We start from the raw sequence: 12,001 nt of genomic DNA, 5'->3' as shown, positions 1-12,001 counted from the left end.
TAGAAATGTTTCCCATATACATGGGATAAGGAAAAATTACTGTAAAAGAGAATGCTTATAACAATATATAAAGTAAATAATCTCCTTTAATTTCCTATAATAAATGAATAATTATGGAGTTCTTCACCATTTCATGAGTTTCTTCCTTTTAACATTAAGATATTTAAGTTCCTGAATTGAACAGCAAAAGGCACAGGTTTTTGGTTTTTCCCCCCTGGTTTGTAAGTGGTGAAAGAACCTGAGTCAGGGTTTGGAATGGACGTGGTGCTGCTTTGGAGGTCCTCAGTTTCATCTGAATTTTACAGACACACTTTTGAGGATGTAACCTGTAGTAAGTGGTACAGTAATCTTAGGTGTCTAAGTGCGAAGAGTTCCTGCTTAATGAAACAAATGCATACTAGAGTTTCTATAAAATGAACTGTTTTCCCTTTGAAATTCCTCTCCTCCCACAGAATGCAAACTGAGGTCAACAATGTGTCCCCCTACACATTCCCATGGAGACCTAACATCCAGGATTAGCAAGAAGTGTATTAAATGTCTTCCCTCCGCTCCCCCGAGCTGCCCACTTTTCTCAAAGAAACTCCGATTTAATTTTGTTGTGGACATTTAATTTCCTAAATAATCCAAGCCCATTCCCCTCTTTTATACTTTTATTCCATCCATCCCTCTCCCATCCCTCCAATTTTTAACTACCTGAACTAGGTATGTTCTCCCAGTTATAAGCACTCCTATCACCGAGTACCTTACTTCTGAAGTGCTCATCATTCTTGTAATTATTCATGTTCTTGGGTTGTGAATTCCATGAGATTGGGCACAATTTTAGATTTGTTCACTGCTCGTATCCCTATGTTTTATAGTGGAGCCTGGATCATGGTTAAGTGCTCAACAGCTATGTTTTTCAATGACTGAAAGAGTGATGTGGTTTTATAATTCAGGTCACAAGAATTTACTCTTAGTAGTCCCAGGGCCTATAGTCATGTCAACCTTAGGCACTAAGGAAATGATGCCTTTGCATATACTATTTTCCTCTACTTGGATTGTCCTCCTTCTGCTTCTGTACCTACTAATATCGTAGTCCTTCAAGACTCAAGTCATGGTCATCATGGAAGACTTGGCAGGTTGTCCATTCTACCACTCCAGGGGGTGCCACCAGCATAGACTGTGATATGAATGGTGAAATGCTGGAGTTGTCCAACATAAAGGCCACTCCCAGCTCAAATATCTCATTCTACTAATATGCTGTATTAGTGTACTAGACTGTCATCTCTGTGAGGGCAGGGATTTTTGTCTGTGTAGCACCTAGAACTAACTGTCCTCTGTATGCCTGTTGAATTATAGAAAATCAGGGTTAAAATACATCTCTTTTCTTCATTAGACTATCTTTTTCAGTAGCCTAGACAAATTTTGGGGTTTTTATGTCACTGTTAAGGACCTGATTATCTATGGATTTGTTTTAAGGTTGGGATTCTCCTTGGAAACTATACTATATTTTACATTATTGGCTCTGGATGGTAAAACTAAACTGGAAGAACTTCTAAGACACATTATGTTAGATAAAATCAATATTAGGTTTAATATGCAATATGAAGTTTATGAGTCCAAAATATTAGAAAAATAGCTGACTTAGAGTATGGACTTTGTTTTTCTCATAGGTAATTTTTTATCTTGTTCATGTTTTTTATAAACACTCATGGATATTTTCCCTTATCTTCATTAGTGTTAACCGTATTGCCTAATTTAGCTCAATGATGATTTTTTCCTATTATTTCTTACTCATTTCTTCAAGACATTAAATTCAATAAACTATTTAATTCCTTTTAAAACTGCAAGGTATTTTCCCTGTGTAAAGGACTACAAAAGGACATTAAATGTGGAAAAATTTCATTTTTTTCTCTATTATTGGTACAGGAAAGATGATATCGCCACTGTCAGGTATGATAAGAAAAAGGCAAATAAAGAACTAAAGATAGAATAATATTTTAAAAAGATATCAAAAGAATCTCATGTGATCAATAAATATTTGTTGTAGCAAAGTCTAGTGTCATTTTAAAGATGGGAGGGTAAAAGTAACAAGTCAGATTATTTTGCTGAAAATAAAGACAAAGAGGGGTGCCTGGGTGGCTCAGTTGGTTAAGCATCCAACTTCTGCTGAGGTCATGACCTCGCAGTTTGTGGGTTCGAGCCCTGCATCAGGCTCTGTGCTGACAGCTAGCTAAGAGCCTGGAGCCTATCTTCAGATTCTGTGTCTCCCTCTTTCTGACCCTCCCCTGCTCATGCTGTCTTTCTCATTCTCTCAAAAATAAATAAAAACATTAAAAAAATTAAAAATAGATAAATAAAATAAAGACAAAAAGAAATTTATTTGGCTTATACTTTCTCAGATTATTCCTACACAGAACAAATAAAAGCCTGAGAATATTTCTAATTGAAAGGATGAAAAAAGTGTTAAAGACACATCTTGTTCTGCTACATATATTAAAAATCTGTTTGTAGTAACAATTGAAACATCTGTCTCTTAATGAGGTATCTCTGAGAACATAAGTAAGGGATATGTTCCCTTTATATCAGGGCTTTGCAGAATGCATTCCTCTTGTGAATAGCTTGTAATTTATTCTGCAAATGTTCAATCTTAACAATGAATATGTAATTGCAGTTAAGAGGTAGTATGGTAAATTTATCAATGAAGGCTCATTAGAAAAAAGCAAACCAAATTTTAGGAAAAGCTCACTTATTCATACATAAATATTATAAATGCTTATTTATGTATGAATAAATATGTCTACTATGTGTCAGGCCACTGTGTTAGGGAGTAAGAACAGAATAATAAACAAAACCCTGTCGCTCATCTTCAAGGATTGAACACAGATAACACACCAATACAGAAGGCGTAAGTAGCAGGACTATGCATAGGGTGCTAAGAAACAACAGACGGTGTATCCAATCCTGTGTCAGTGGGGAGCCCAGGAATGATTCTCAGAGGAAATACTGTCTGAAAGCTGACCTGCAGGTTGTATGAAGGAATCTAGGAGAAGGTGGAGAAGAGGAGGCTTCAGGGCAGAGAAATAACGGCTGGAGAGGAGACGGTATGGCAGAACAAGTAGTTATGTGTGGCTGAAAGAGTTGGAAGTGGGTGTGAGGTGGAATGGTAAGGGGTAAGGCTGAAGAGGAAAACAAAAGCTCATACTAGGTCAAACTAGGGCAAATTAGATTTGAACCATTTTTCAAAGACAAAGAGAAGCCACTGAAGGTCTGTATTTTGAAAGATCACTGGAGTACCTTCTTGAAGGATGACTCAGATAACTCCCAATAGTCAGTCATGAAAAGCAAGAACAATGATGACCTGGACCAAATGATGATGGGACAGAGGAAGGACATTTAAGGTTGACATCAATAATCTAGTAGATATGGGGGTTAAGGGAAAGAAGAATGTAACTAAAATAGGGAACACAGAAAGGGGACTGAGTTTTTGTGGGGAAACAATGAATTTCAATGTTATCAGTCCCTGTAAGGTCTGAAGTTCAGGAGAGATGGCTAGAAAACAGGTTTGGGAGTAATCAGCATTCAATAGGCAAAAACAAACACCCCAAAACAGAACAAAACAAAACTCACCAAACAAATTGAGGCAAGGCTAAGATAACTGAGAGAGTGGAGTGAGAAGAGAACCTAGAGTGAGACCCTGAGAAGCTCCCACATTTCCAGGTGGGCAGAGGAAATGTCCACAAAGGAAATAAGAAAATGGCCAGAGAGGTGGAAGGGAAGCCAGGAAGGGTGAATATAAAGGAAGCCAAGTAAAGGGGAGTGTTCCTAGGAGTGGTGAGGAGAATCAAATTCAGGTCAAATACCAGATTACAACAGTGGGTCAAGGATATGGACGTAACTAATTGGGAGGGATCCAATCAATGGTGGACAACTTAATAAGTTTGGGAAGAGAAAACAGAGATTGGGTAATAGCTGGAGAGGATGTGAGGTTCTGAAAAGTATGCATATCTGCTCTTATAGATAAGAGAGATTTGGGCATTCCTTAAATGCTGAAGGGAAGGCAGCAACAGAGAGGCAGAGGTTGAATACACAGGCCAGGTAGAATAAATAATGGAATGAGGTCCCTCAGAAGGATGTGGGACCCACAGCATAATTAGTACATTGATTAATAAAAAGAAATAGCAAAAGAGATGAATGTGGATAAAGAGATTATATTTAGTGCTATAGAAGATCACTGAAATTGGTAAGCACAGACCCTGTGCTATGTTCTAGGACAACTGGGAGGCAAAATAGATCCTTCCTCTGTCCTCATGAAGCTACTTAGGAGGAATATGCATGGATTCTTTTTGTATATAGAGGATTAAAGGACTATTTCCAACCCTTTGTTCAATGAGAAGACTACTCATATGCCTGCCTATAGACTCATAATCCATAAAGTGGGGAAAGTCAGAAGGCTTTGGTTAAATGAATTACCAAGTGACAGAGAAAGAAGCAATAATCTACACTAATACAGAATATACATTATATTGAGAATAAAAGATTTAAAAAATTAATTTTGTATTTAAAGAGGAAAACCAGGCAGAAGGACAAGATGGTGGAGTAGGGAGCTCTGTAATCTTCGTCTGCCTGCATTTATCAAACTGAGAAGGACTGAAGGGACAATGCTCTGATCTGCAAAAGTGGGAGGAAAACACACAGACTCCAGAAAGAAGGCAACCTCAAAGATGCCTGAGTGAGTGAGTGAGAACTGGGGAAATTGACAAAAACTGGCTGGGCTGCAGAGGTGTGGAAGGGTAGGAGCCCCAGCCCAAGACAGGGAGACCGCGCAGAGCCCCAGAGAGATTAGGGGAAGAGAAAGAGACTGAAAATGTTCATAGAACTGTCTCTAGAGAAGAGATAAAAAACATGGTCCAAGACGGAGAAAGATATTGTCACTCCATATATAACCGCTGGGCACGGGGAGAGAAATCCGTCCCATCTAGCTGGTGAATTCTTCCTTAGGCTTGGCGGCAGCAGTGTCCATTCCATTTCGTCTCATCCCCGACAGCAGCAGCACTGATTCAGGGCGGCACCAGGAGAAACAGCCCCCTCCCCCTACGTGATCCCAGCTAGGAAGCCAGCTGCCAGCTGGAGTACATCTCATCTTCGGCAGTAGCATTAAAGTGCATGGAGTAGGATTTGGAAACAGGCAGGGCTTGGAAAATACAACTTGGTTCACCTGCGACACAGGGAGATCGGATTCAAAAGAGCGGCTTGCAATGCTTGGTGCAAACAGAGCTTGGGTGCTGCCATTCTTCACCCCGCAAGGACCAAGGCAGGGCCTTGAAGAGCAGCCCCCAGACCTATCTACACCAAACCACACCCTTCCGTGAGGGAGAGTTTTTTTTAAATTATTATTTTTTGCCATCCAGATATATTTTCCCTTATCTCGTTCTTATCCTCTCCCCTTGGCTGGTTATATGCTTTTAGATTGTCCATTGTCTTTTGTTACTGTCCCCTCCCCCTTTTTTTCTTTTCTTCTTTTCCTTTCCTTTTCATTTCTTCTCCTTTCTTTCCTCTTTTGGTTTGCTTGTTTGTTTGATTTGTCTGTGTGGTTGCATGCTTTTGTTCCCTCTGTGTTTGTCTGTCTGTTTTCCTTTTCAGGGCTATCTCAAGAAACAAGCCAAAGTATACATGGTGGAAAGTCCCAAATATCATTGAATAGGGAAATAAAATAATCAAAGGCACAACAAGAGAAGCCGAAAAACCAAGATACACCATTCAAAGAACACTTCCTGAATGGACAGGCTCTGGATAGTCAATGAGTCTCCTTTAATATAGCAATACTCACAGGTTCAGAGTGCATAACAAGCTTTTAACTGGTAAGAGACAGAAAGCTAGCCAAAATGAAAAACGGAAGAACTCTCCTCTAAAGAAATTTCAGGAAGAAGTCACAGCCACAGAACTGCTCAAAACAGATATAAGCAACATAATACAAATTTAGAACAATTGTCATAAAATTAATCACTGGACTTGAAAAAAGTATCAGAGAAGCTATTGATACAAAGAATAGGGACCTTCAAAATAGCTGTGATGAGTTAAAAAGTGCTATAAATGAGGTGCATAATAAAATGGAGGTGGCCACTGCACGGATTGAAGAGGCAGAGAGAATAGGTGAATTAGAAGACACAGTTATAGCAAAAGAGTAAGCTGGGAAAAAGAGAGATAAATTGATCCAGGAGCACGAAAGGAGAATTCAAGACCTGAGCTATACAATCAAATGGAACAATAACCATATCATAGGAATTCCTGAAGAAGAAGGAGAAAAAGGTCCTGAAGGGGTGCTTGATCAAATTATAGCTGAGAACTTCCGAAATTTGGGGAAAGAAATAGACATTGAAATCCAAGAGGCACAGAGAACCCCTTAAGATGTTACTTGAATCAACCTTCAGCACAACATATAGTGAAACTGGAAAATATAAAGAATTCTGAAAGGGCCCTAACATACAAAGGGAAACCTATCAGAGTGGTTACAGACCTACCTACTGAAACTTGGCAGGCCAGAAAGAGATGGCAGGAAATCCTTAATGTGATGAACAGAAAAAATATGCAGCCAAGAATCCTCTATCCAGCAAGCCTGTCATTCAGAATAGAAGGAGAGATAAAGGTGTTCCAAAATAAAAAAAAATTGAGAGAATTCATTACCACCAAATCAGCCCTACAAGAAATCTGACAGATTTCTAATAAGCAACTGACAGAATGGGAAAAGATAGTTGCAAATAACATATCAGATAAAGGGTAGTATCCAAAATCTATAAGGAACTCACCAAACTCTACACCCAAAAAACGAGTAATCCAGTGAAGAAATGAACAGAAGACATGAATAGACACTTCTCCAAAGAGGACATCCAGATGGCCAACAAACACATGAAACCATGCACAGCATCACTCATCATCAGGGAAATACAAATAAAAACCACACTTAGCCATCTGACGCCAGTCAGAGTGGCTAAAATGAACAAATCAAGAGACCATAGATGTTGGCGAGGATGTGGAGAAACGGGTACCCTCCTACCTGCTGGTGGGAATGTAAACTGGTACAGTCGCTCTGGAAAGCAGTGTGGAAGTTCCTCAAAAAACTATCAGTAGAACTCCCTTATGACTCAGCAATAGCACTGCTAGGGATTTACCCAAGGGATATAGAATCGCTGATGCATATTAAACTGGTACAGTCGCTCTGGAAAGCAGTGTGGAAGTTCCTCAAAAAACTATCAGTAGAACTCCCTTATGACTCAGCAATAGCACTGCTAGGGATTTACCCAAGGGATATAGAATCGCTGATGTATAGGGGCATATGCACCCCAATATTCATAGTGGCACTTTCTACAATTGCCAAATCATGGAAAGAGCCTAAATGTCCATCATTTGATGAGTGGATCAAGAAGATGTGATATATATACACAATGGAGTATTACCTGGCAATAAGAAAGAATGAAATCTGGCCATTTGTAGCAAAGTGGATAGACCTCGAGGGAGTCATGCTAAGCAAAATAAGTCAGGCAGAGAATGACAGATACCATATGTTTTCACTCATAGGTCTAATAGGAGAAACCTAACAGAGGACCATGGGGGGAAAAAGAGTTGGGGAGAGGAAGGGAGGCAAATCATGAGAGACTCTTAAATACTGAAATCAAACTGAGGGCTGAAGGGGGAGGGGGAAAGGAAAAGGAGGGTGGTGGTCATGGAGGAGGGCACTTGTGGGGATGAACACTGGCTGTTATATGGAAACCAAATTGACAATAAACTATATAACAAAAAAAGAGAAAAATCAGGAAATAGGAATAAAAATATTCTTTTGATTCATAGATGTTTATGATAGCTCTCACTAAAAATATTGATATCCATATTTCATAAGTTCATGATACATATCAAAAAAGATTTACATGATAGAAAAGTCAAATAGACCTCTAGTCTTATCTTGAAGGCACACAGAACACCAGCATTTCTCAAAAATTTGGAACTCACTATCCTTTCTAATACAAGGATGTTATAGAGGCACGAAAATAACCAGTATCATTGACAAAGAATAGCAGATACACTTTTTGAGAATTTCTTGCGTATTAGGCCTCTACTATGATTTGCCTACATTAATTCTTCTAATCCTATTAAGAATCTTAGGAGGAAGTGTAGTAGGCAGAATAATGGTCCTCTAAGGATGTTTACACTCTCCCAAAACCTGTTAATAATCTTATATTGCAAAAGGGAATTTATCGATGTCATTAAGGACATTTTTTCCCTTACGAATATGGAAATTCATGCATTTGCATGTCACTCTTACCTAGGAGCCATGCTAATCTTCTCTACATCACTCCAATTTTAGTATATGTGCTGCTGAAGCAAACACATGATTAAGGATCTTGAGATGAAGAGATTATCTTGGATTATCCAGATGGATCCAAGGTAATTACTACAGTCCTTATAAGTGAAAGAGGAAGGCGGGATGGGTTGGGGTCAGTGATATGAAGATGCCACACGGTTGGATTTAGAGATGAATATAGAAGGTTCGTAATTCAAGGAATACAGGTGGCTTGAGAAGTGAAAGGAAAGGGAATGGATTCTCCTTAAAGCCTCCAAAGGAATGGAGTCCTGCTTAGTGAAGTGTATTTGTGCTTCCGACTTCCACAATTGTAAAAGGATACATTCGTGTTATTTGAAGCCACTAAATTTATGGTCATTTTTTACAGCAGGATTAGGAAGCTAACATAAATGAATATAATTAGTTTCCCCAGTATATAGATATGGAGAGTGAGGCTTAATAGAAGTTAAGTAACTTCTCCAAATGAACTGAAGACAGTTGAAGAAATTCTGATTGTACATTCTTATTTTCCCTTTGAAGCAGGAAGCTAGGTCAATGGCTAAGAAATTATGTTGGGGATGGATGTAAGAGGATATTGGAAAGGATATAAAATAGGTTTTATGAAAAATGGGAGTTTCTGGTCTACCAAGTAAAAAGTCCTTATCTTAGATATAAATGGAAGTACTTATAGAATAGAAGATATGATGAATATTCCTTTAACTAACCGAAGGGGAGCTGTGAATGGAATTAGTAGGTGGGGGTATATGATGATAGTGTTAGAGTTGGATGGTAGTACACACACAAGGAGTTTCATTATATTAACCTATACTTTTATAGGTGTTCGAATTTAAAAAGTTAAAAAAAATTTCAAGGTAAAGAACAATAAATGACAAAGAGGGATATATATTGATAAAAGCCATGAAGTAACATGTACAACTTCTAAAATAAAGCAACACTCACAGAGAAGCTATCAGTGGTGACTGAGGAAAAGTGCGTGGCACAGGGAAAAAGGTCACAAGGTGAGAAGGAGGGACGGCCAAGGGGCACAAAAAACTTTTAGATATGTTTCATTATACTGGCGCATATATATATATATATATATATATATATATCCATTTAAATATATATTGTATCTATATATATACACATAATACATAATATAAAATGGAATATATTCATTATATATAGTTTATTGCATGTTAGTTATGCTGTAATAAAGTTATAACAAAGAAAAATAAAGCAATACTAATAAAAATGCAAGGAGAGCGGCACCTGGGTGCCTCAATTATTTAAGCGTTTGACTCTTGATTTCAGCTCAGTTCATAATTTAATAGTTTGTGAGACTGAGCCCTCTGTTGGGCTCTGTGCTGACAGAATGAAGCCTGCATGGGATTCTCTCTGTTCCCCCTGCTTCCTCTGCTCTCTCATAATAAAAACTTAAAAATAAATCTTTAAAGAAGAAATGCAAGGAGAACTTCTGGTCTGACCTGTAAAGAGCTTGGAAGTCCTGACTCCTGTGCTCATAAAAAGAACAACAACAACAAAAAAAAAGCTGAGGAAAGTAAAAAGCAACTCTCCTTGGATTCAGAGAACTGAGGTCACAGGACAAACTGCTACCCTGAAAACTGGAGAGAGGGGCGGATACAGAATCACAGCTTACTGGGAGCAGAGGCCTAGAAGCAGGTAACTGAAACTGGAGCTAGCTTTGGTAGGACACTTAAACTGTAATGGTAGAAACTGCTGGAAGCTTGATAGGAACTAGTTTGAGAATTCAAAACTCTGGGGGAGGGAGGTAAATAGTCTCAGAGGAGCCTCATGCTTGTTTTACCTCCAGAAGTCCCACCAGATTCTCAGGGGGAAGATTGGGAAACATAAAGAACTCTCATGCTTCTAGCATAGGGACGGGAAGCAAGCATTCTGATTTAGGCCCAGGGCCCTTGGTTCTCAACACCTTACCCTTAAGGAAAACTATTTTACCAGATCTTAAGTGACTTGGGTTTAACCTGGAGGAAAGGAAATACCTAACTTTAGCCCCCTCTGGCCTTCCTGTCTTGCCAAAAGGGGAAAGGAAGCTAAGAAGCATAGGCATACATTACATCCCAGGGTCATAGGCCCATTAAAAGCTGAGACCTAATCATAGGGCTATAGGATGCATTTTCTAACTCATGCTCCTTACCACCACATTAACTGGATTCCTGTCTCATTACAGGATTACAGATAAAAGAACTGCAAGCCTCAGACTCTGTTTAACAAGTCTGGAGAAAAGCACGAAGACAACAGAGAAGACAGACACTGGAGAAAAATGCTACCTCTGATAGCATAGATACTGCAAACAGTAAAGACAACTGTTAGAGTTTTTCTAGCTGGATAAACATAAAGCAGCATGCTAAAGGCCCATCTACCTCAGTTCCTTTCACCCAATATATAATGTCTGGCTTTCAACAAAAAATTTCAAGGCATGGGAAAAGGCAGAAAACAAAGTGTGAATGGACAAAGCAAGCATTGGTACCAGATTCAGGTACAGCAGAATGCTAGAATTAACAGGCCAGAAATTTAAAAGAACTATGATTAATATGTTAAGGGGTCTACTGGAAAAAGTAGACAGCATGCAAAACAGACTGTTAATACAAGCAGAGAGATGGAAACTCTTAAGAATCAAACAGAAATGGTAGAAATAATAGAAATGAAGACACAGCTGAACAAAGGATCAGTGAGCCTGAAGATCTAACAACAGAAACTTCCAAAACTGAAATGCACAGAGAGAAACTAGTGAAAAAATTGAACAGAACTGTGGAACAAAAGTCTAACATATGTGTCATCAGATTACTGGAAGGAGGAGAGAAAGAACAGAAGAAATGTTTGAAATAACATGACAGTTTTCCAAAATTAGTGACAGATATCAAACCACAGATCCAGGAAGCTGAGAGAACATCAAACTGGAAAAAAACTAAACACTTATATCTATGCACATCATATTCAATCAGCAGAAAACCAAAGACAAAGAGAAAATCCTGAAAGTAATCAGATAAAAAGAATGGGTGAAAAGATGACTAGGAATCCATATAAGACTATGATGCAATTAAGAATGATCATTTCAGGTAAAGACTATGAATTCACTGTGGTACCAATATGCAAGTCTGTTTATTTTTCTTTAGAAATGCCCAGGAGCCTAGGTCTAGGATGAAGAAGGTAAACAGCAGGACTAACCCAGGGCTGTAATTTTGCTAGGCAGGTACAGTAGAAGGAGAGTGCTTAATGGGAGTTAAAAGTAATGGCAGGAGTAAGGTCGATGTATGGTAGCTAAACAAGGAAGGTAAAGGCAGGAGCGGGCGTATTACAGGTCAAGAGACTAACAGTCTTAAAGTTGAACAGTTATAGTAATGGGAAAGAGAAGGCTGGAAAATAGTTTGTAGTCTGAATGGATGGCATCAAAATTTCAAAAGTAGGGTACCTGGGTAGCTCAATCAGTGAGTCTCTGACTCTTGATTTCAGGTCAGATACGATCTCACACTTTGCAAGATCAAGCCCTGAGTTGGACTCTGCGCTGAAAGCAGGAAGCCTACTGGGATTATCTCTCTTCCTCCCTCTCTGCCCCTCCCCTGTTCAACTGCATGCCCCCTCTCTCAAAACAAATAAATAAACATGAAAAAAATGTCTAAAGTAAAATAGTCCTGGCAGATAAGGTCT

General features: G+C 38.8%; 1 protein-coding gene and 1 non-coding gene across 3 annotated transcripts in view; both read right to left on the bottom strand.

The window, feature by feature from the left end:
• The window catches only part of ITFG1 (integrin alpha FG-GAP repeat containing 1), a 270,698-nt gene that overhangs the window by 63,404 nt on the left and 195,293 nt on the right, over positions 1–12,001 (bottom strand). The gene's annotated exons all lie outside the window — the stretch shown is intronic.
• On the bottom strand, positions 8,258–8,362 carry LOC115281307. Its single transcript, XR_003904221.1, has one exon. It is a non-coding gene; the product is annotated as a U6 spliceosomal RNA (small nuclear RNA).

This window comes from Suricata suricatta, chromosome 16 (genome assembly GCF_006229205.1).
Source record: "Suricata suricatta isolate VVHF042 chromosome 16, meerkat_22Aug2017_6uvM2_HiC, whole genome shotgun sequence".
NCBI classification, from domain to species: Eukaryota; Metazoa; Chordata; class Mammalia; order Carnivora; family Herpestidae; genus Suricata; species Suricata suricatta.
The sequence above is the reverse complement of the archived record's forward strand: the minus strand, read 5'-3'. Positions and strand labels throughout refer to the sequence as shown.